This window comes from Cucumis melo, chromosome 3 (genome assembly GCF_025177605.1).
Source record: "Cucumis melo cultivar AY chromosome 3, USDA_Cmelo_AY_1.0, whole genome shotgun sequence".
Taxonomy (NCBI): domain Eukaryota; kingdom Viridiplantae; phylum Streptophyta; class Magnoliopsida; order Cucurbitales; family Cucurbitaceae; genus Cucumis; species Cucumis melo.
In genome coordinates this window covers 3,483,107-3,508,542 of record NC_066859.1, presented here as the reverse complement: position 1 = coordinate 3,508,542, position 25,436 = coordinate 3,483,107, and the positions used below count along the sequence as shown (strand labels likewise).

The 25,436-nt window shown below is 32.3% G+C and overlaps 1 long non-coding RNA gene across 10 annotated transcripts; it reads right to left on the bottom strand.

Moving 5' to 3' along the window:
- Positions 1-18,492: 18,492 nt before the first annotated feature.
- LOC103487081 (uncharacterized) lies at positions 18,493-23,066 on the bottom strand. Of its 10 annotated transcripts, XR_007819315.1 has the most exons (9): positions 22,770-23,034; positions 22,474-22,533; positions 22,219-22,307; positions 21,377-21,570; positions 20,307-20,385; positions 19,751-19,840; positions 19,513-19,587; positions 19,101-19,278; positions 18,493-18,678 (listed from the first exon to the last, which is right to left on the bottom strand). It is a non-coding gene; the product is annotated as an uncharacterized LOC103487081 (long non-coding RNA). The 10 variants fall into 10 exon arrangements; XR_007819319.1 differs by lacking the exon at positions 19,751-19,840 and having other exon boundaries at positions 19,101-19,295; XR_007819312.1 differs by lacking the exon at positions 19,751-19,840.
- Between the last annotated feature and the right edge of the window lie 2,370 nt (positions 23,067-25,436).

Here is a 25,436-nt window from a genome sequence, read left to right as displayed (position 1 = left end):
AAAAAAAAGAAGTTAAAAAAATTGGTAAGGAAAATTTGTTTAAATCTTGGGAATAAAAAAAAAAAGAATAAAAATGCAACGACATTGATATTAGAGGTGATACAAATAACTAGATAACATAAACATCAACCCAATCTAAAACAACAGTCCATTGGTTTGGTTTGGTTTGGCTTTTTGTATCAAATTGAACTTATTTATTTGTATTTGGAGAAAACCAAAAAGTATTGGTTTAGATCGGATTTTGATTGGAAAAATCAATGAAAATCAAACCAAACAAATGATATAAATATACTTTTAAAACTAAAATTTTCATTCGTTACTTTTTAATATTGAATTATTAGGGTGCACGTATATCTTTTGTTTAGAAAAAAGATAATTATGTTGCATGCATGTTTTTATTTAGAAAAATGCGGAACAAAAAAATGTAAAAATGTCAAATTGCAATTTAATAAAAAGAATATAGACATAATTTTAGTTTAAAGTTAGAGAAAAGGACTCATTCAAAACAAAGTGGAGAGTAAGAATAAAAATTTTGAAGCTGATAAAATGTCAAACACCGATAATTAACTGAACCAAATAAAACCAATACATTGCTTTTGTTCTTTATTGTACATTGGTTTGAAATCCTTGTATGTAAAATCGATTGGTTTGATTTAGTTTTTGGGTTGGTTCCAAAACCGAACTGATTGTCACCTCTAAATTGATATATACTAATAGATGTCTATTAATTTTTATCAATATTTATTAATGTCTATTATTAATAGAATCTTAAAATTTGCAACGTTTTGTAATTATTTTGATTTATTTTGCTATATTTAGAAATGTCTCCTTAAACTTTCAGCTTTTCTTGTTCAATTATAAAAAAACACCTTTAAAATGTAAGGTCTCTTCCAATTATATTTTTACCTGCACTTTGAAAGATTTCATTTTAACTTTAGTTTTTGAAGTTTGAAGTTTTTTTTCGAATGCTTGTGCCACTAAATACATTGGAAAAAAAAAAGACAACTTTGTTTATGTGTTACTTTATTGAAGTAAATTTGGGAGTTAAAGGATAGACTGAACTTTAATAAAACTTAAGAAATTAGATTCAAAAGTTTATTTCAAACTAGATTTTGCTTGATTATTTCATGTTTAAGAACATTTTTATAGGAGGGTGAAAGCAACTAGTACAATAAAAAAGAATAAACATATTTCCTTAATATCAGGAAATAAAATACCGGAGAATCTTAGAAAAAAATAAGTGGATTTAATACATCCCCAAACTCAGATAGATGAAAAGTCATAAGCTAAGTTTGCTGCAACAAGAGTTAAATAGGGGAGAAGAGAGAGGTTTAGTGAATAAATCCACAATCTGGTCTTGAGTAGAAATGAAACGAGCGATGAGAGAGATCTTTTCAAAGAACCTTTTCATGAATAAAATGATAATCAATTTCAAAGTGTTTGGTCCAAGCATGAAATTCATGGTTACTGACGAGGGAGATAGTAGGGACATTATCGCACCATAGTATTAAAGGATCGAGAAGAAAAAAAACGAAGATCACATAACAGCTGAATAATCCCATAAAGTTCAGAGGTAGTGTTAGCTAGCACGATACTTAGCCTTTGTAGATGAACAAGAAATAGTAGTCTGTTTTTCGGCAGACCAAGAAATAGTAGAAGACCAAGGGAAAACAATATAACTAGTAGTGGGAGCAATAATCCAAAAGAATCCCCAACCAATCGATGCTGTAATAAGCTTGTAGAGATAAGTTACCAGATTTGAACAAGATGACAAGGTTGGGCGTACCACATAGATAACAAAAAATACACTTAACTGTATAATGAACATAAGTAGGCTGCTGCATAAACTGACTGACCCAATTAACTGCAAAGACGACGTCAGGCAAGTAAAGATAAGGTACTGAAATGGGCCTACCAATTGGTAGTAAAGAGTAACATCAGAGAACGATGGTGCAGAAGCATGAAGAGTAATTAACAATAGTATATACAGGGATGAGACAGGGTTTACCAACAAACATGCCAGAAGACTTGAGTAAGTCAGCGAGATATTTAGCCCGATTAACAAAGATATACCACTAGGACAAGGATGAACTTTGAGACCAAAAAAATAATTGAGATTGACCAAGTAAGAAATCAGAAAGTCAAAGCCAAGTCGTTGTTTTAGTTGTTGACCATAAATCAAATTTGAACCAGCAATAACATATCGTTGAAATGAAAAAGGAGATAAGCGAGGAACAAACTAGTAGAGCGAACAAATAAGGAGCTATCAGAAGAAGACATTATAAACCCCAAGGTAAGTAAATATGAAGTAAAGAGATCATTCCAAGTTCGAGGCACTTGCTTGAGTCTATAAAGACCTTTGCAAAGATAACAAACATGGTGAGGACGTGATTTATCAACAAAATGAATCAATTAAGTCATGTATACATATTCATTTAGATGACCATGAATAAAGACGTTTTTACATCCATTTCATGCAAGGACCAAAGTGTTGAGCAACAAGTGTAAGAATGATTCAAATTGCAGGCTGTTTAACAAATGGACTGAACATTTCAAAAAAATCAAAACCTTTGATCTAATTATAACATTAAGCTACAAGATGAGTCTTATAGTGAGTAATAGAACCATCAGAATTATACTTGTAGGTAACTACATTTGTAGTAGAAGTTCAAGGGACAAGGGTCCATGTGCCTTTCTCTTGTAGAGCTTTAAATTCTTTGATCATAGTAGAGCACCAATGAAAAAGTTTAGAGGCTTCAGTATATATGATACAGAATCAGTTGCGATAATGGCACAGCGACATTGAAATTTAAAAGTCAAGGTTTGAAGATGTCATATTTTTCCTGGGTTTGCAAGGTACGTATGATGATGGGTGGGTATCCTTCCGTTAGGGAAACCATGGTGGGTAAGGTTGGACAAGGATGGTTATGATGGATTTGTAATTGGTGAAGAAGCAGTATGAGAGAACTTCAAGGAGATGATGATGGAGAGGTAGCAGCTCACAGGTATCATCAATGGATGAGCCCTACATATTAAGGTCAATGGTAGTAGGTTTAAAGACAAGAGCGAAAGTGTTAGGAGACGAAGTAGAAGACATAAAAGTTGACAAGAGAGAGGAAGAAGAGGAGTGAAATAACCGTTGAAGAGTGGTAGGTGAAGGAGAGGAACAAATAGAGGAAGAGAAAGGAAAAACAATTTCGTGAAAAATGACATGGTAAGAGATAATGATTTTTTTTTTTTTTAGGATTATGACAAATGTAGTTTTTAAAATCAAGCAGATAACCTACGAAAACACGTTAACAAGTTTTAGGTTAAAGTTTATGTTTGATGGGGTCATAATAAAGGATAACATACACATCTCAACACTTATAAAATATTTTTAAAAGATTCTATAGACGTTTTATAAAAGATTTTTCAAAAACAGCTTTGCTTTTGACTACTTTGCTTCAAAAAGATATCCCTTTCATAATTGATGATAAATGTAAAGTTGTATTTAACACTCTGAAAGAAAATTTAACTTCAACCCCTATTTTGTAATCACACAATTAGAATTTGCCATTTGAAATCATGTGTGATGCAAGTGACTATACATTAGGTGAAATTTTAGGGCAAATAGTTGATAAGAAACTTCATGCAATTTACTATGGATCTAGGACTTTAAATTCAACTCAAGCTAACTATTCAACAACTGAAAAATAGTTTCTTTCTATAATTTTTGCTCTTGATAAGTTTTGTAGCTACATCAATAGGATCTAAAATAACTGTTTACTCTGATCATGTAGCTATCAAGTATCTGGCAAACAAGAAAGAAACCAAACCAAGGATAATGAGATGGATTCTTCTACTTCAAGAGTTCAATGTCACCATCAAGGATAGGAAAGACCTTGATAACCCCGTAGCCGACCATTTGAGTAGGATCATCCAAAAGTAAGAGGACAATTTGGTACGAGAGGACTTTTTTTTATGAATACCTTTTCAAGTTAGACTTGCACGTTCTATGGTATGCCGACATATTAAATTACCCTATCACCGGTAACCTTCCAACCCATTTCTCTTACAATAAAAAATGTAAATTGAAAAGTGAGTCTAAGTACTATGTTTGGGAATCTCCTTATTTATGCAAAATAAGCTTAGACCAAATAGTTAGAAGCTGTGTAGCTAAAAAATTAGCGTGAATCTATATTGTCTTTTTGTCATGATAGAGCATGTGGAGGACACTTTGATCCTATACGTACTGTTAGGAAGATTTTAGATTTTGGATTTTACCGAAAAATATTATTTGCTAACTCTTATGCATATTGTAAATCATGTAGTAAAATTTTGGATTCATTTCCAAAAGAAATGAAATGCCCTTGAAACTCATTCTCCCATGTGAAGTTTTGATATTTGGAGAATTAATTTCATGGGGCCTTTTCCTTCTACTTTTTGGAAATCTCTACATACTTCTAGTAGTTGACTATGTTTCCTAGTGCCTTCTTTCTTGATAGCTAACATCTTCTCTAGGTTTGGAATTCTCAAAGCCATCATTAGTGATCAAGCCTCACACTTTTGCAACCGACCATTGAGGCACTCAAGAAAAAATATGGAGTAGTTCAACACCGAATTTCTACTCTATACCATTCATAAACAAATGGACAAGACCAGATTTCAAATAAAGAGAAAAATCTATCCTTCAAAAAACTATCAATCCAAAAAGAAAAGATTGGAGCACTAGGCTTAATGATGCTCTATGGACATATAGGACCGCCTACAAAACTCCAATAGGTACATCCCCTTTCAAACTTGTTTTTGGAAAAGCATGTCAATCTTCTTGTAAAACTAGAGCATAAAACTTTTTAGGCAGTTAAGATGCGTAATCTATCTCTTGAAAAGGCTGGTGAAAATAGACTTCTAGAACTTAGTGAGTTAGAAGAACTTAGATTAGATTATTTCAAAAATTCTAAAATCTATGAGGAAAAGACAAAAATGTATCATGATAGCAAGATTCTTAAGAAAGAGTTCAAAGTAGGAGATAAAGTTCTTCTTTTCAGTTACTCTTTGTCATTTAAGATGGGCAAGTTGAAATTTAAATGGATTGATCCCTTTGTTGTGTCTAATGCCTCTAACTTTGGTGCACTTGAGATTGTTAGTGAAAAAACATAAAAGTTTTAAAGGTAAATGGGCATCGTCTCAAAATCTTCATTGAAGGGGAACCTACATCTCAAGTGTTCAAGATGTCACTTCATCATCCTACCTACTCTTGAGATCAAGAAAAGATGGTCGAGCAACCGATCTTAAAAATTTGTACTTTCCAGAGCAGTCGGGCGACAAATTTTATTTACTTTCCAGTCTTTTAAATTCATTTCTTGCTTTCTAGTCTTTAGATTTAGTTTTCAATAAATCTAAGAGAGGTTTACTTTGATTTTCTTTTACAGGAGATATCTAAGAATAAACTTCAAGTTCAAAAAATGTCAATGAAGAAAAAATTGTTTTGAGCATGCAAGCTTTAAACCAAAGTCAAGGATGTCGATCCATCCAAGAAAGTACACTATTCCCCCTTATTTCTCTCTCCCTTAACTTTGTTTTCTCAAAACGTTGAGGATAAAACAAATTTTTAAGTGGGGGTGGGTATTAGCTTGGATGATTAGTCTAAACTTGGGAGATTTCAAATTTTGCCCTAATTTTAAGAAAAAAAATTCTTGTTAGGATAAAGAGCATTATACCTTAGCTTACTTAGATCTTGCTTAAAAAGCATGACTATCAACCATTGAGCTGAGCTCGGGTTTGTGGATATATTTGTGATACTATGTTGAGAATATGTGCTTTTTACTTGAATACCCTTTCTTGGCCACACCATGATTCTGAGCTTTGAATGTTTGATTGTAATAGTGTGAGTGCAATGAATGTTTGAGTGCATGATTATTACTTTGCATGGATGCTTCTTGCTAGCTTTCTAGGTTGCTCATTATGACGTGTCGATGATACACTTTTTCCATATCTAACCTAGATTGACTTCAAATAGAATTAGAGTTGTTTTCTCTCTCTTTTTTTTTTTACATTGAGTTGTCTTAACATTTTTGTCTAGTCGAACCATGAATTAGAAAAATTCTTGTCAAACCATAACGAACCTAGAATCCTTTAGAAAAGGGTTGGTATTTAAATTCGCTTGTTGTAACCTCGAAGGGATGGTCGAGCTAGAAACTAAGTAGAGAACCATAGATTATGATAGTCCACCCGATGCAAAGCAAAATGCTTGCTACCATAAATTAGAATCCAAACAAAAGAGTGGCTAAGCAAAAGCAAGCATAAAAGGTGAGGATAATTAGGAGATGATAAAAAAAGAAAAAGAAAAAGAAAAGCTCATAAAAGACGAGAATATATTTAGTATGCCAAATGATAGAAAATTTCTCTATGATCAGTTAGGGTTGTCCAATGTTAGTGAGGTATAAACCCATACGGAGAAAGTCTTCCCTTTGTCTTAAGTTACTACTTAATCTTAGAGTTCTTTACCTAGTTTCAAGTCTTGACTGAGGGCTTAGATTTAAGGAGAGATCCTTCTCTCTCCACATTGAAGTGAAAGCAAACCTAGGATACTTTTAATCCTTTCGGAGCACGTCTAGGCGTCGAAGTAGCTCGACTTCGAGTTTATCTAAACATGATTTCACCAACCGAGCTAGTTAAAACTTAACCTCAATCGATTGCCAGACAAATTTGAATGATGTTTAGTCTTGACTTGGATTTATTGTTAAGGTATTGAGTTTGTAGCTCGGTTGACGTGCAAGTCTAGCATCAATATTTACTTGCATGATTGAGTGATTTTTTCCATTAAGTTTTTGTATGCATCTCATGCTTGCTGCTTGAATGACTGATAAAAGTAGTTATTACTTTGCTCAGGACGAACAAAACTTAAGTGGAGGGTATATTGTTTGGGTAAAACTTGACTTAATTTTATATAGCTTATCTCTTTACTATATCATGCATATATTCCTTTTCTTTATATTTTAATGCAGATTATGAAACTAGGCTCCATTATCAACCCAACGCAACAAAATCCACCTTAAACGGAGTTCGAACGAACGAAGACGAGCAAAATGAAGTTCTAAGGGCAAAATGGTAACTAAATGGAAGAAATTTCGAAAGATCTCGTCGTCTGCTGCCACGTTTTGTCCATCCATCCGCACACAACTTTAAGGCCATGAGTTCGAAGCCGCAGTTTATTTCTACATTTTCGAGTCCCACGTCGCAGGTTCCACCAACCTTGTGAAATGAATTCCTCACCATTTTCCCAAATGGGATTTTTGTAAATATCACGAACTTACCCACCGCAAAATAATTGTAGATTATCAATTCAAAAATTTCCTTCCGCGTGTCTATAATTGATTCAATACAATTTACCATTATTTGTTTTGAAGATGAAGTCAAAAATTGATTGCAAAATTGCCTTCTAAGAATCTTGCGTTTAATTTCTTATATGATTCTAACCTTTAATTTGAATTTGATGATTGTCAAACCTTTTCAATTCATAAGAAAAGATCAATTTTCTATTCATTTTGTGAATAATTATAATTGTGTGTTTAAAGAAGTAAGTTCTTGTTCCTTTCTAATAAATTAAAGCTTTTGAATCTTGTACTAATTGTTTGAGAATTTAAAAACAACACATGACAAGGTGAAAATTTCGTAAATAATCGGTGGCTTTCTGAAATTCACCTTGTTTGAGAATTTAAGAGCAGCAGCACACACGACAAGGCGACAATTTCGTAAATAATTAGTAACTTTTCGAAATTCACCTTTTTTTCGTCTAATTTCATGCTCGTGTCTAGATCACAATTTCGAGTCCCTAAAGTGGTTATTTTTATTTTTCCTTATAAATATCTTAATTTTCTTTTAAATAATGGTGAATTCAACTCCAATATTCACCCAAATTCTCTTTAAATTTCTTTTTTTTTTTCAAATTCTTCCCTTTCCATTCTATCATTTTTCTTCTCCAAAAAATTCAAGCAGAATTTTGATCCTCTATTGAGGGTTAATCATCACTTGAGATAGGGGAGAATTGGGTTGAATTTTCTTTGGAGGGATTTAACCTTTTTTTTGCAAGAACTTTTGTGTAAATTTTGCTTTTTTTCAGTTGAATTTTCTTTTGAGGGGTAATCATCACTTGCATAATTGTTTTAATTCATTTCTTCTCTTGTAGTAATGATCCTTGATTAATTCAAGCAAAATTTGATTTTTCCGCAATATACTCATTTTATGAAATAAAGTGGAAAATTGTTGAGTTTTTTTTTTTTAAAAAAAATACTGGTGATCTCATTCAAACATTGGCCCGTAGTGACTTGTGAAGAGAACCGACGCCGCCATCCACGATGAAGAGAAGAAACAAAAAGGGGAAAAGAACTTTGGAAAACAAGGACAATGATAGATTTATATTAAACCAATTAAATTAAACAAACAGCTAATTATGATAGGGAACAATTTTAGAATATATACAATTGATGTTAAAGCTTCTTGATCTTTAAAACCATGTTGATTTGAATTTTAAAAATAGATTAGACAATTTTGAATTTGAGTTTCTAGAAATAGAGTTGGGGGAGAGTGTGGTGATAACATATTTATTGATATTGAGTTAGTAAAGTTCACCTGGGTCTTTAAAAAATTGTTATACTTGGGAGCAAAAGATAAGTTAAAAGGCGTATACATTTCCTAGTAGTCAAATAAAAATTAAAAACTATCGTAGAATATAATGGTATATTATAAATGTAGATATCCATAACCTATATAGGTTACAATTTTCATATAACTCTAATTGAATTCCATATTATAATATTCATTCCATTAAATTCCATAATGTAACATATACTATGATATGTTCTATAAATAGAGGTGTATGATGCATTTGTAATACACACCACAATTGAGTTCAATTGATCTCTACTTCCTCGCTTCTCTATTCTTCTTTGTGTTATTGCATTGTTCTTATTTAGTTTATTGGTTATTTATTTCATAACACGTTATCAACACGAGTCTCTACAATTTTATCATTTGCAAAAGGTAGGTTATAATATTAGTTTGTTTTTTCTTTGTGTTTTGGTATTTGTGAACATTGCATGCAATAATCTATGTATACATTATCCATAGTTCAAAATTTGAGAATGTAATCTTTTATAACTATTGCATATTGTAATTTTACATATTATGTTTACATGATTATTGTTTGTTAAAAATATTATTAATTCATAATAAGATTATGGTTTAATTTATCTTAATTTCTTTATGATTTATGTGATTGTTTATGTTTGGTTCTTATTTCAATTATTTTAAGATCTATATATAGTTTATAGGTTCATTATGATTTGTGTCTATAATTTAGTTGTCTACTTTCTATTAGTATACGTTTTGTAATTGTTTTTATGATCTAAATGTTTTTATCAATTTACCTAAGTCTGTTGTTTTAACATATTATGTATAAGTATGTTGTAAAATTAACGTTTTTGGTCTGTATTGTTGTTAATTTTTCATAATATGTATATGTAGTTTTTATTTGTAATTTTAATTATTGTACATTAACATGCATGTTTTGAATTATTGTATATGAGTCCTATTGATTTTTGTATCATGTGCATAGTATGATATTTCTCTAAATTGTCTTAGAATGCATGTTTGACATGTTTATTAAATTTCTAATATAAGTTAGTTTCTTTGTTCTTTGTTATAGTTTTACCATGTCAAGTCTTACCAAATTAAAATTTCTAGCTCTTGATATCAATAGTGATAATTATTTATCATGGGTGCTTGATGCTGAAATTCATTTGGATGTCATGAATCTTGGAGAAACGATTGAAAAAGAAAATAAGACTTCATGTCAAGAAAAGGCGAAAGCATTGATTTTCATTCGACATCATCTTCATGAGGGACTAAAGATTGAATATCTTACGGTAAAAGATCCCTATGAACTATGAAAAAGTTTAAAAGAAAGGTGCAATCATCAAAAAAGTGCGATTCTTCCTAAAGCTCGATATGATTGGATGCACTTAAGGTTGCAAGATTTTAAATCAGTAAGTGATTATAGTTCCGTATTATTTAAAATTTGTTTAAAATTATTCTTATGCGGAGAAAAAGTTACTGATGAAGATATGTTATTTTCAACATTTCACGTCTTGAAAATACTCCTGCATGCAGCAACAATATCGAGAAAGAGGTTTTAAAAAGTATTCTGAACTTATATCATGTCTTCTTGTGGTTGAACAAAATAATGAGTTATTAATGAAAAATCATGAATCTTGACCACTGGAGCAACACCATTCCCTAAAGCGAATGTTGTATTTTCAAATAATAGTAACGGTCGAGGTCGAGGTCATGGTCAAGGTTGTGACCGTGGTAGAGGAAGAAGTAATTGTACTTTACATGGTAATAATCATTTAGGTTTCAAGAAAACCACAAATGATGATCATAGAAGGAATACTCTACAAAATAAGAAAATTAAAAGTGGTGAAAATCAATGCTTCCGTTGTGGTATGAATGGTCATTGGACTTGTACTTATTGTACATCCAAGCACTTAGTCGATCTCTATCATACCTCATTGAAGGAAAAAGGGAAGAAATGTGGAAGTAAACTTTGTCTATCAAGATGATCCAACATGACCCATTTGAATGTGACAGACTTCTTTGAGTCTCCTGAAGAGAAAAATGATGTTAATGAACAAGTAGCAAATACTTCATTTAATTATGATAATGTCCAAAACTAATATTTGCTTTATGTTTTAATGTTTTCTCTATTTAACATTTACCAGTTTATTTACATTATTTACATTTCAAGGTTAGTTTTTTTCTTTTTACCAAGAGACTTATTGTAATCGTTTTTTTTTTAATGAAGAGTTATGGACATTTTTCATATTTTGGCTGACTCAAAGATGAATAATGAAGACTTATGTTTGGCAGATAGTGCAACTACGCACACAATACTTAAAAGTAAAAAATATTTTTCTACATTGACAATGCTTGAAGCAAATGTCAATACAATATCAGGTTCTACAAACTTAATTGAAGGTTTTGATAAAGCAAACCTTATTTTGTCTGGAGAAACAAAATTCACAATTAGTAATGCTTTGTTCTCTAGTAAGTAAAAAAGAAACTTATTGAGTTTCAAAAATATACGTCAAAATAGTTATCATGTTGAAACTAACGTCAAAATAGTTATCATGTTGAAACTAACAATAAAAATAATATAGAATATCTTTATAATATATTTATTGTTTCACATGAGAAGCGTATATTGGAAACACTGTTTGCCTTTTCTTCTGGATTATATTATACTCATATACGAGTAATTGAAACATATGCAACCATGAACCCGAAGTTCATGAATTTAAATATGTTTACTATTTGGCATGATCGATTGGGTCATCATAGGTCAATAATGATGAGAAGAATTATTGAAAATTTTCATGGACATCCACCAAAGAACCAGAAGATTCTTCAATCCAATGAATTGTCATGTATTGCTTGCTCTCAAGGAAAATTAATTATTAGGCCATCACCAGCCAAAGTGGGAGTTGAGTCACTTATATTTTTGGAACGGATTCATGGTGACATATGTGGACCCATCAATTCACCAAGTAGACCATTTAGATACTTCATGATTTTAATTGATGCATCAAGTAGATGATCACATGTGTGTTTATTATCAAGTCGAAACTTTGCATTTGCAAGATTACTTGCTCAAATAATCAAATTAAGAGCACAGTTTCCTGATTATACAATAAAAAACATTCGACTTGATAATGCTAGTGAATTTAAATCCCAAGCATTTAATAATTATTGCATGTCAATTGGGATAAATATTGAACATCTTGTAGCTCATGTTCATACACAAAATAGTTTGGTAGAATCATTTATTAATCATTTACAATTGATTGCCAGACCATTACTTATGAGAGCAAAACTTCCATTATCTATATGGGTTTATGTTATTCTGCATGCAACGTCATTTATACGCATAAGACCGGCACCTTATCATAAGTATTCCCTAGTACAATTAGCTTATAACTAGGAGTCAAATATTTATCATTTGCGAATTTTTTGTTGTGCAATATATGCTCCAATTTTCTCACCACAATGTACTAAAATGGGACCTTAAAGAAGGTTAGGAATATATGTCAGATTTTAATCCCCATCAATTAATAGATATCTTGAACCCTTGACGGGGGATGTATTTACTGCACAATTCACTGATTGTCATTTTAATGAGACAAATTTTCCAACATTAGATGGAGGAACTAAGAAGTTGGAATATGAAATTGTTTGGAATGTATCATTATTGTCTCATTTAGATCCTCGTACAAAGCAATGTGAACTAGAAGTTCAAAAGATAATTCATTTACGAAGTGTAGCAAATCAAATGTCAGATGCATTTACAGATACAAAGAAAGTGACCAAGTCATATATTCTAGCTGCAAATACTCCATCTAGAATTGAAATCCCAACTCAGCAAGTTGATACAATTAATGAATCAGCATTGTGCCAAAAGCGTGGTAGATCGATAGGTTCAAAGGATAAAAATCCTCGAAAAAGAAAAGTGACCAATAGTCGAAATGACTTAATTGACAATAGAAACATTCAAGAAAAGGTTCTAGACGTGACTAATAGTGAAAATGTTGAAGAGACTCAAGTATATGAAGACAACAATAAGATCTCGATAAACTATACAATGGTAGGAAAAAGATGAAATAGAACTAATGTAATCGTGGAAAAAATTTTTGCGTATAATGTTGCACATAATATCATTCATGAAAATGAAGATTATGAACCTAAATCTATTGACGAATGTCGTAATAGAAAGGATCGGCCCAAGTGGAAAGAAGCCATCCGAGCAAAATTAAACTCACTTACGAAACGTGAAGTTTTTGGACCTGTAGTTCATACACCTAAAGCTGTAAAACATGTGGGATTTAAATGGGTATTTGTGCGTAAACAAAATGAAAATAATGAGGTTACTAGATATAAAACATGACTTGTTGCATAAGGATTTTCTCAAATACCAGACATTGATTATGAGGAAATATATTCTCTTATGGTGGATGCTATTACATTAAGATATTTAGTTAGTCTAACTGTATGTGAAAATCTTGATATGCATCTTATGGATGTAGTTACAGTATACTTGTATGGATCTTTAGAAAATGAAATCTATATGAAAAATCCCTGAAGGATTTAAGATACCTGAATCATATAATTCAAACTCTAGATAATTATGTTCAATCAAATTACAAAGATCATTATATGGATTGAAACAATCAAGACAAATGTGATACAATCGCTTAAGTGAATATTTATTGAAAGAAGGTTATCAAAATAATCCAATTTGTCCATGTGTTTTTATTAAGAAATCACAGTAAGGATTTGTGATTATAGTTATATATCTTGATGATTTAAATATAATTGGAACTCCTGAAGAGTTTTCAAAGGCAATAGAATATCTCAAAAAGGGATTTGAAATGAAAGATCTTGGCAAAACAAAATTTTACCTTGGTTTGCAAATCGAGCATTTAGCCGATGGAATTTTTATTCATCAATCGACATATGCTGAAAAGATTTTAAAAAGATTCTACATGAACAAAGCACACCCATTGAACATTCCAATGGTGGTTCGATCAGTAGATGTAAAAAATGATATCTTTCGACCTCGAAAAGATAATGAAGAATTACTAAGTACCATACCTTAGTGCAATAGATGCACTAATGTATCCTGCTAATAACACGAGACCAGATCTTTTCCAACAAAAAGACATTGGAATGGAGTTAAGCATATACTTCATTATCTTCTAGGGACAATTAATATGGGTTTGATCTAATTGGTTAAGCGAATGCTGGATATTTATCTGACCCACACAAAGCAAGATCTCAAACAGGTTATTTGTTTACATATGGAGGAATTGTTATATCTTGGCGGTCTGTAAAGCAAACCATTACGGCCACTTCATCGAATCATGCCGAAATTCTTGCAATTCATGAAGCTAGTAGAGAATGTGTATGGTTGAGGTCAATGACTCATCATATTCGAGAAACATGTGGTTTGTCTTTCAGTAAAAATTTACCAACAATATTATTTGAAGATAATATTGCATGTATAACATAAATCAAATGAGGGTATATAAAAAAAGATAGAATAAAACATATCTCACCAAAACTCTTCTAAACACATGACCTTGAAGAAAATGGTGACATTAGTGTGTAACAAATTTCTTCAAAAGACAACTTGGTAGATTTATTCACAAAGGTATTACTCATATCAACATTTGAAAAGCTGGTGCACAACATTTGAATACGACGACTTAGAGAACTCAAGTGATGTATTCATAAGGGGGAGTAGAAATATTGCCTTAAAGAATAGGAATACTAGTAAGGTTTTTAATGAGTCAGTTATTAACATATAAAAATAATGTACTCTTTTTCCTTCACTAGAATTTTTTTCCATCGAGTTTTTTCCTAGTAAGGTTTTAATGAGGCATTTATTTTTATATAATATGGATATCTAAGGGGGAGTATTGTAAATATAATAATATATTATAAATGTAGATATTCATAACCTACATAGGTTACAATTTTCATATAATCTCATTCAATTTCATATTGTAACATTCATCCCATTGAATTCCATGATATGTCTTATAAATAGAGGTTTGTGGTGTCTTTGTAATACACACCACAATTGAATTCAATTGTCATCTACTTCCTCTCTTCTCTATTCTTCTTTGTATTGTTACATTATTCTTATTTAGTTTCTTGGTTATTTATTTCATAACAAAAACTATAATTTAAGACTTTTTAGCAGCAAAATAAACATTAAAAGTTAATATACATACAAGTATTCAATAATTGAGAGTAAGAATTAAATTCTAAAGAAAAGATATATATATATATATATATATATATATAATATTCAATTTAATCATAGTTATTTTGAAATTAAAAATAGGATACTATTTTTAAATCCAGCAAGCTGACTATATCTGTTTCATAAGTTCGTCAACCATATAGCGAATCTTTTCGATCCAACAAATGGAAGGAATTGAAGCACAATCCAAAAGTTGAAAGAACATGCATTCAAAATACCTCTAATTACGTCAACGCCAGTAATGAAAATTTTAATCATGTATTAATTGAATCATGTTTGTTTGAAAATGTTTTCAGAACTATTTGTATCTTTTGTCATAGGACTAAAACCAAATTCCAAGTCCCCAATGTTTTCTTGATGTATTCTTTTGAAAATATTTTGATGATAAGAATTTTTCAAAGTGTTTTTGCAAATAAATAGACCTTGTTGTTGCATATCAAACATTCTCAAAGACCATCCAATTACATCAAAGGTAGCAATATTAATCACCACATCCATTGTAACGACCCAATTCCTTATACTGAATCGAAGTCATTACTAAATATAGAACAAGTGGTTTAAGTCATAAAATTTATTAAAAACGCGTAACGTTTAAGAACTTTTATTTATGAAAATTCAAACAAGGTAGTTATGCAAAAAGGTGTAATGCGTTCTAAAGTCCTACTCGGGCCCTATCTACATAAAAAGATGATAAGTAATGAAAAGTACTCAAACTCAAATACGAAAGTCTAAAATAAGGATAAGCGGAAGCAGTAGCCCCTATGGCCCTCCACGGTCACTTCGGTTCGCTCGCCAGCTTGCCCTTGCCCTTGCCTCGTCCTCTACCTGAAAACATAAAATGAAGAGAGTGAGTATAAAATACTCAGTAAGGGACCCACTACTAGTCCCACTAGGTGCCTGTTAACTTCCCGTCAGAGTCCTGTAACTGGTACCTAATCTCTGGCACGTTCCCGAACACGTGCAACATGCGCTCCCGTAGGAACGTATCTCTGGTCTTCGGTGCCCCGGGGGACACCAAGGACAGTCGGGATGCGAGGACCCCGTCGAGTCACTCGAGTCATATCTATATCCATGCTAGACTGGTGTCCCGTCGGACCACACAGTCCTCAATAGGTGGTGATCCCGAAGGACACCCATGCAGGTACGACTCTAACAGATTAAGCTAACAGGTACCCTAATTGCAGTATACATACACATGGCATCAGCATATAACATATCACATAAATCATCTCTACACTCTCCGTCTCGACATTTGTCGTATAGCTATAACAGCTCTCGCCACACATAACAGGCTATAGTATAACCATATCGTCATTTACATCATACTAACATTGATTTCAGGCATCGTACCGTCTAATCCTCAACATGCAAAATTGGAGTATACATAGTCTCATAATTCTAAGCATGGAGCTAGTAGTAGAATCTCTTACCTGGAGATTTACTTGACGAGTCCTAACCGCGAGGCAGTATGCTTTCCAAGCGACGAGGTCCTAACTGTGTAATATGCCAAGATTCGTAATTAGATCACCAACGACTAACGGTTCAAGACTCATTTGAAATGACTTACCCTAGAGAGAGGTTGCAGTGCTCAAGCCCCTACTGAAGAAATCCCCCGCTGCAGCAGTTACTTGGTCCAGGACGTCCCTTAAGGAGAAATAATCTAATTTAATTCCAAATTAAATCATTTAGTGCCCAAAAATATTGAATCTTACTGGATAATGCCAAAATAGTTGATTTAATTACCAAAATTAGGTGGAAGGGGCCAAATTAGGCTTGGCGGCTCGGCTGGAAGGAGAACAGGGATCGGCTCGGCTCGGCTTGGCGCAAGGATCTTGCGCGTGCGGCTCGGCTCGCGACAGCAAGGAGGCGCGGCTCGGCTTGCAGTGCAGGCGGCGCGGCGCGGCTTGCACGCGGGGAGAGCTGGGCACGTGTGGGCACGGACGCGGGTTCGGTTTCGGGTTCGGGCGAGCGGGCGTTGAGCGGTTCGGGGTTCGGGTTCGACGGCTGGAGGCGCGCGAGGCTTAGCTGCTGGATTTCAGTCGGCGCGACGGCTGGCTGACGAACGTTCCGGCTGCGCTGCATCGGATCTAAGCGGCGCGGCGTGGCTGGGCGTGTGAGCGATGGCGTTGCGGACACGGCTGGCTGACGAATCGGCTGCGGCTCTTCAGCGCTGGATCGGAGCGACGCGACGCGGCTGGCTGCTCTTCCTCAGATCGACGCGGCGCGGCGAGTTTCGGCTGCAGACACGGCGCTCGGCTGCGCGGACCGGCTTGGACGATTCTTCCGACGCGGCTGGAAGCTCGGCGACGGCTCGGTTTCGACTGCAGGCTCGGCTGCGCTGCTGAACAGAGAGGGGGGATGCTTGGCGGCTCGGGTTCGCGGCGGCGTGCGGCGGCTAGGGTTTCAATAAAAAAATTTTTTTCCTTTTTCTTTTTCTTTTCCCCTCTTTCTTTCTTTGATTTTTTTTTCTTCCTCTTTACGCACGAGTCCCAAGGCCTTTTTATAAGAAAAATGACTCTTTTCTTTTCCTTTTAAAAGCCCAAAACAACCCCTCCTCTCTCTCCCCAAATCTCACCAAAAACAACCAACTTTAGTTTAATAAGGCTTCCCTAATTATTTCCAATAAAAATAAAATAATAAAATAAAAAGTAATACTTATTATCCTAAACAAATAAGGATTCCCAACCTTAATTACTCGAGAAAATCAAAATGGTAAGGTTCTTCCAATAAATTTAAAAATTCCCATAACCACACTTAATATTGATGACAATGGCCAAAACAAAAAGAAATATCGAATTTGTTGGGCGTTACATCCATATCTAAACCATGGATATATGTTGTTATTTTAAACTATATCATTAATAGGACAAATTTGAAATATTGTTATATGTTTAGATTCAAAAAATATAGGGCAAATTTGAATTTCCGAAATAAGTATTTCTAATAAGTTTTAAAAATTATTTTTATAGGTTTATTTTCTACATGAAATTGTTAACATATTTTTACTGTTAGTTTTCGAATCGATCTTTAAAAATGTTTCGGAAATATGTATTTTGTATAAGCACTAGTAGAAAAAGGGCCTACGATGACAGTTAAATGCTGTCATTTAAAGCTTTCGTGACAGTTTTTTGCAGTCATTGATGCGGCAGTCATAGAAAGTATTTTATGACAGTTCCCAAAACTGTCACCAAATGTGGTTTTTTATGACATAGAATAAATGTCATGAATTCAATATCTTATGACAGATTATAACTGTCATTATTTATTTTCGATTACAGTTAATAACTATCATTGTTTATATTTTATGACATCGGATAATTGTCATTGTTTACATTTTATGACAACGAATAACTATCATTGTTAATATTGTATGACAGATATTAAATGTCATTATTTATCTTTTATGACACTTATTAACTGTCATCATTTCAGTTTCCATGACATTAATTAACTGTCATTAAAACTTTTTTTATGACAATTTTTTTTTACATTTAAATGTCTTAATTTTGTTTTTAGTCACTGTTTTGCTTGCACTATATTTTTATTGAATCCTGTTTTTCATGTTGCCCTACCATTACACAGACCAATACAATCACATATGGAAAGAAACAGTGAACGCTTTGATATAAAGAAACATACACTTTATAATATCACTTTAAGTGTTGATACATATATGGTTTGTTACGAACAAGCTAGCTATTTAAATAAGTACATTTAAACCGGAAATTTTCCTACCAAACCTACAAAAATGCCTATACATCAATGAATTGCCACAAATATGGTTTCGCTGCTCCAATGGATTCGGGCAAAACCTAGTAAAAAAATAAAAGAAAACAAAATCAATTCAACAATATAGCACATTCACTTCAACAACACAATACACATTCATTTCAACAACATAGCACATACACACTTCAACAATAGTAACTTCTAAGCTTGGCAATAAATTATTCTTTTCTATAATAGGTGTTGAAATTTAGCAACTCATATTTTATTTAACATCACTCCTTATTGCAAGAATAATTATGACTATCTTAAAGTTAAAAAGTTAATACTATTTCCATGGCTTGACATATCTTCAACAAGCAACCATTTTGAAAATTTTTCCTTCATCATCATAATCTCTATAACCCCATACATCATAAACAAATTAACATAGAAAGGTATACTATCATTCATAAGATTTAAAGACAAGTTAAATATAATAATTAATGCGAAAACATTTACTCATTACCTCAGATTTCTTAAGATCTAGTTAAAATCATTCAAAGAAGAAGAAACAATGGAGAGCAGGAAGAACTAGCTCGAAACTGGAGGTGGTGGCGACATTGGAACCACTTGATTCTCTTCATCATCCCCACATTTGGCAACAGTGGAGCAGGAAGAACTAGCTCGAAACCAAATTTTCAGTCCTATTACAAAAGAGAAGCTGTTATAGTCATGTTAATCTTTCATTAGTTATTTCCCAAGAACCTAAATCCATTTGAAAAGTCGATACCCGACCTAAAGTGTATGATTTGAATTCTCAAATAAACCATTTCTATCCTGAGAAACTACTAGAGAACCAATTCAAGAATTCTCCTAAAAAATAAGTAAACAATTCAAGAATTCAAAATAAAATTGGCAAACTCACAGACGTCACTTACATAACAATTAATCTTACTTAAAAAAACGACTCGCAACCTTGGAAACTACAAATGGCACGTTTGGTTGAGTTCAACCTACAAAATAAATTATAAATATACTCATCACTTGGTTGAGTTCAACCTGGAGCATAAATTAAAAATTACTACTTGGAGTACTAAAGTATGTGTAGAGCTAGAAGATAGAAAAAGAAACAAAAGACTTCTCCAATGAAAGTAGAAGAGAAATGAATCTTATAACCTAACTTCTACAGCAATTGAAGTTGTTTCTCAATTATCAAGCAAAAACTACGAAGGCAAGTGCGTACTGTATCAACTTTTCATGTTTTATCTGAAGAAAGAAGAGATAAAAAGAAAAAAGAAACAATGAAAACAGAACCTAACAAAGGAACAAAGCAGAAGAAAAGAACAGAAATATGGGAAAATAGTCCAAGAAGCTACAATAAAGACCTCAAATTGCTACAAATAACTTAAAAAGGGTCGTAAAAATGATTTTGAAAATGAGCACCAACAAGAAGCTTTGATCTTGATAATTTCCAAATGGCTCAACCATAAAGAAATTTATTTTGCTTACTTGTACAAGTGAGGGCTTATAACCCAACATCAATTTTCAAAATGCATGGCCATCTATTGTTGGAGAAACTTGAACTAGGATATCCAAAAATCAGGGATCTTCTCTTAACTAGTTAGCATAAGCAAGAACATGTTTTGATGGCCCACTATACTGAACCAACAATTGTATGATTAGCATTAAACCAAAACAGCAATAGATAGAAAATAAATAAGAGATCGTTAACCTTGAGAGTCAAATCAACTTTCTTTGCACAAAAAGTATCGATGAAACATTCATTCATTACTAGCCACTTCAAGTTGAAACTGTAACACATCAAACAACAACAAAAGGCTCATCATCTAGCATTGAAAAATAGCTTGCATATGGTTTGAGTTTGATCTTACTAGAGACATCAAATACATACCCCAACCAATAAGTTACCTCCATTATTAGATTCTTCACTAAAATTGTTAAAAGAAACAGAGATCCTTGAAGTAAACAAATGAGTTTTGAAGACATTACATATTCATATATCATTGTAGCATTCTATCAAACACCCTCTTGCCAGCAAATTATTGAGTTTCCCCTTAACCTCCTTTCTGCTTATTTTAACCCCAAGAAAGTGAGTTTTCCCCCATCCTAATAAAGGGGTTAGATCTCTGAGTTTTTTCCCATGAATTGAATAAAACCCATAACACAAATCATCTAGTAATGCCATCAGAAAGATCAGACAATTGGAGGACATACATTCCATTTTCATATTTCTACGGACAAAGAATTGATTCTACGAGTTTTGTAAACATTCAAACGTTGTAAAGTTGGGCATAATATTCCATGAGATTAGCTGTTCTAAAGAAGCTGTAAGACCAAGGGGAAAGCTAAACCCATTGTAGTCTTTTTTGCCAAGACATGGAAAAATTCCTTTTTTTTTCAATGAAAGTTGATCTTTTACCCAAAGAAAAAAAATTTGAGAAAGATGAAACCAGATGATGATGCTTAATTCTAAACAAAAATCGCATAAGAAACCAATCAGATGAAGGTTAAGGTTCGAGGGTAGGAGAAAAGAGGAAAACACTTCGAGAGGATGGGGGTTCTATTCATATTGTTTCATCAACAGAAGCCAATAACAACAAATTTAATTGTACTTGATTGCAACTATTCAGAAAGCACACAAGCAAAGGTTCATACACAGGAAGTATATCAGTAATACTCATCAACAAAGTCATTTCCTATTTCTTAATTAAGCAGGTTGCTCTATAATTTTGATAGATAATTGTGAAAAAAAGTTTTAATTATTGAACAAAAACTTTATACCTGGTAATCCTTTAAAAACTTCCCAATCCTCCCAAGTCAACGACTCCACTTTGTTTTCTTGAATTCTTAGCACTTCATGATGAACCATTGCATAGGAAACATAGTTACGAATAATCAACAGTAACTTCATAAACCAACCCTCTCGTAGGTCCATTAATTTGATAGGAGACCCAAAGGATCATCCCTCCTATCATCTACCATCAAATGAATAATAAACAAAGTTATACAAGATACAAACCAATGATGCCACTTTAAGAACTGAATTTATGAAAGAGTGATCAATTGACCATTTTGAAGTAATAAAGATACAACTGATGAAACTTAAAATAACATGTGTAGGCATACAACTGAAAATGCTCTTTAATGCCCTATGTAAGCATAGTTGAACCATTATTAACAGTCTAATTAAAAACTGAAAAAAATTATTTTATATATCTTAAATTGGAATTTGGAGAGTCAGAATTAGCTTAGCAAAAAAGATTTTCCAAGAATAAGTAAAGAAAAAGAAAGTTATATACAAAATTGTAGAAAATAAACAAGAAAAAGAAAAAAAAATCTGTTTTTTGGTCTTAAATTCTGATATCTCTGCCATCAAACCACAAACCAGAGCTTAGTAGAACAATTTCGATATTTGTATTTTCACTTTGGAGGTCAAATCTAAATCCCCCATCGATGGAATGGAACCTCTTAATTTCTTCTCTTTTTAAATTGCTTATTTATTTATTTGTCAAAATTTTCTCCCCTCTTATTCTTTGGTGAATTGAGATTGGAAAAACAAATTGGGTTTTGTTTTAATTACAGACAAGTACACAAATATTCATAACAGGAGGACAAGGGGATACCAGAAATGGGATTGAGGCGGTGGCTGGATCAAATAATCCAAGACAAGAGATGGCATCTCTATCACTGGAAGCGGGTGGTATGACGGGTTCTGCAGCGGAAGTAGGGAAGAAGAAGAGGGGGAGACCGAAGAAGTTCCATAAAAAAGAAAGTTAGAAAATTGATCTGTTTCATAACACATAGTAAAATAAAATAAAAAGAAGAAGAAAAAGAAAAGAAGAAGAAGAATCAACATTAGTCATGCAGAAAGTATATACCTCAATCAATAAGTTATCGGAATAGTAGTCGCGGCCACAATCTCCTCTACGTCAAGATATCTCCAAAAAGTAATCGAACAAGGCAATAATCCACAAATTTAGTCAATTAGCGAATCGTCAGTTGGATAAGAAGAAAAGAAATGTGAAATCAATTGAGATCAAAGATGAATTTGGATCATCGGCAAGGAAATACAAACCTGAGAGTCGTCGGTGAGGAAAGAGGAGATCAGTAGTGAACTTCAGGCGATGGAACCAAAAAAGAAAGCGAAAAATTGGGAGAAAAGTTAGAATAGTACCTCAAGAAGTGAAAGCGACTGCGAGCTCGTTCAAGCACTTGCCAATTAAACACCGTTCAAACAGTGCGTCTTCCGCAAGCCGATCTCCCAAAACTCAAGATGCACGAATGGAGGGTGGGGGGCGTGAACGTAAAAACAAAATGTGATAAAAATGAAAAGAGGCATTTGGGGGAAGCTAGGACGAGTTGTCGATGAGAAGTGTGGCCAGTCGGAAGAGGTGGAGATGAAGAGGATTGAGATTGGGTTTTTGGAGCCCTTTCGTGGAGATGCAGAGAGAAAGGAGATAAGAAAATATATAATTAATAATATATTTTATGATTTATATTTAATGACAGTTAAAATTTGTCATAGATTTATGACAATTTTTAACTGTCATAAATTCTTCAAATCCGAAAAATTCCGCTTTTTCCCGCCAAAAACGCGCATTTTAACCTTTTATGACAGTTTTTTCTAATTTCCTTTTAATTTTGGATAAATGAACTGTCATAGTAGACCCAATTTCTTGTAGTGAAGATTTTAAAATATTATTATTTATGTTATTCTTTTATTACTTTATTATTGTTTTAAACTAATTTGTGGACTATATCTTATTCGTTTAACACTAAATAGTTAATTAATACATACTATATATTTTTAATAAGATTTCGAAATTATATAATTAATTAATACATAATATCAATTTTTAATTAGATTTTGAAAATACAGAGCAAATTTGAATTTTCATAAGAAAATGTATTCAAGGTAAATTTCGTTGGTCCTCCAATCTATCTGTGTCTCATTTTCATGGTTGTTGACTCTCTGGTGCTGCTGGAAGTAAACGCTTTTTTAGTAGTGAACTACCTAGTATTTAATGATTCAACTGAATGAATTAAATAGCAAATACATAGTATTTTGTATTGACATTTTTTATTTTTTGAATGGTAAAATTTTCTTAAATTCTTTAAAATATAAGTATGCTTAAATTTTTCACTTTTGTTATACACTATTATCGATTTTTTTTTTCAATTTCAACAAATATAAAGTATTTATGTATTTATTTAATTATATATTATAATTGCAAACCAATTTACGATGGTTTAGTTTATTTCACTTTTGTTAATATACTAACTTTTTCCTTCTATCTTGCATATTGAAATTTGTTTTTCAAATTCTACGGTACAGAGTATTTATTTAATTATATTAGAATTGGAAACCAACTTAGAAGATGATTTAATTTTTAGATATTGTTTTTTCGAATTTTTTTGTTAAATGCTAGGTATTTGTGTGTTTTTTTAAATGTAGAGTAAAATCATATTTTTTCTATAAAAAAGATCATGTTATTGAGTTTGTAGAAATAAAATTATCTTATAAATTTAAAGATTGTTTGTTGTCCAGTTCAAGTTGTTGATATCTGAAATTTGGTGTGTATTTTTTAAATTTGAGATTTTTGTTAATCAAATCCTAATTTATTATTTACTTATTAATAATTTATATCAGAAAATATTGTTTTTTATTAATAATTTATATTTAATTTGAAGTTTGGTATTTTTTTTGTGTTTTATATTAATAATAATTTTTTTTGTTGGTTATATTATTGAAATTTCTTAAGATTTATATTAATAATTGTTTTTTTTTTTAATTTGAGATTTTTCTAATTTTAGTCCTTTTGTTGTCATGGTATTTTCATTTTCTAATAATTTGATTTTTTTTACTAAATATATTTTATTGACATTTTTAATTTTTTAAAAAAATATATTGCTAGTTTCAAAGGAGGAGAAATCCTATTGATACTATCACAGCCTCGAATGAATATACTATTTGCATCGTGAATGTTGTTCGATATTGACGAGTTCATCTCATGTTGCCAAAGAGCCCCATAAAATCTATTCAGCTTTAGATTCTCTCTAGAGTACTCTCACTTTACAATTAGGCAGAAGTCGATGGATGATAAGTGCAGCTTGTTGAGGTAAAGGTACTATTCTGGATGTTTTGTGATCTATGTCGTGGGTCGTTGGTATTGTGAGGAATCCGTCATCTGCCAATGTATTTTATTGAGATGGAAAGTTTGAGATGAAGAAGATGAGCTAAGTTTGAGAAGAAGAAGATGAGCTTTGGCTGGGAATTTTGGGAATTGAGAGCTGGGAACTAGGGATGGTTAGTGTTTTGGCATTTGATTCGGGATGTGTGATTCAATTATGTGTGATTCATTTTATTTTTTTTTTTTTTATTCTGCCATATTAACAATTAAAATAAAATTTTACCATTTATGCAATATTTTTGTAGTAAAAGAAAAACACTCATGTCACATGGCCCAATATAGTAAACAGCAAAAGACTAAGGGAGGGAAACATTAGTTCCCCATTTGTGATTGCTATGGTATTCCATGTGATTTCAAATTTAAAATCATTAAATAAACCAATATATCTAAGGATGTCAACAAAAAATCTAACTTTTTTTTTCCTAAAGGGATATTTAAAAAAAAAAAAAAATTGGTTTCATTTTAATTGTATTATACTATCTAAAAGAGGGTATTCTATATATACTATCTTGAAGGGGCTACAAGAAGAAACATTACATTTTCTCCTTTGTGGACAACAGTTGGAAGTGAGCTAACCTACCAAATTCCATAGCCCATGAAAAAGTCACAATGGAGAAAACTTGCTTGTCTCACATTTGAAGGTTAGTGAA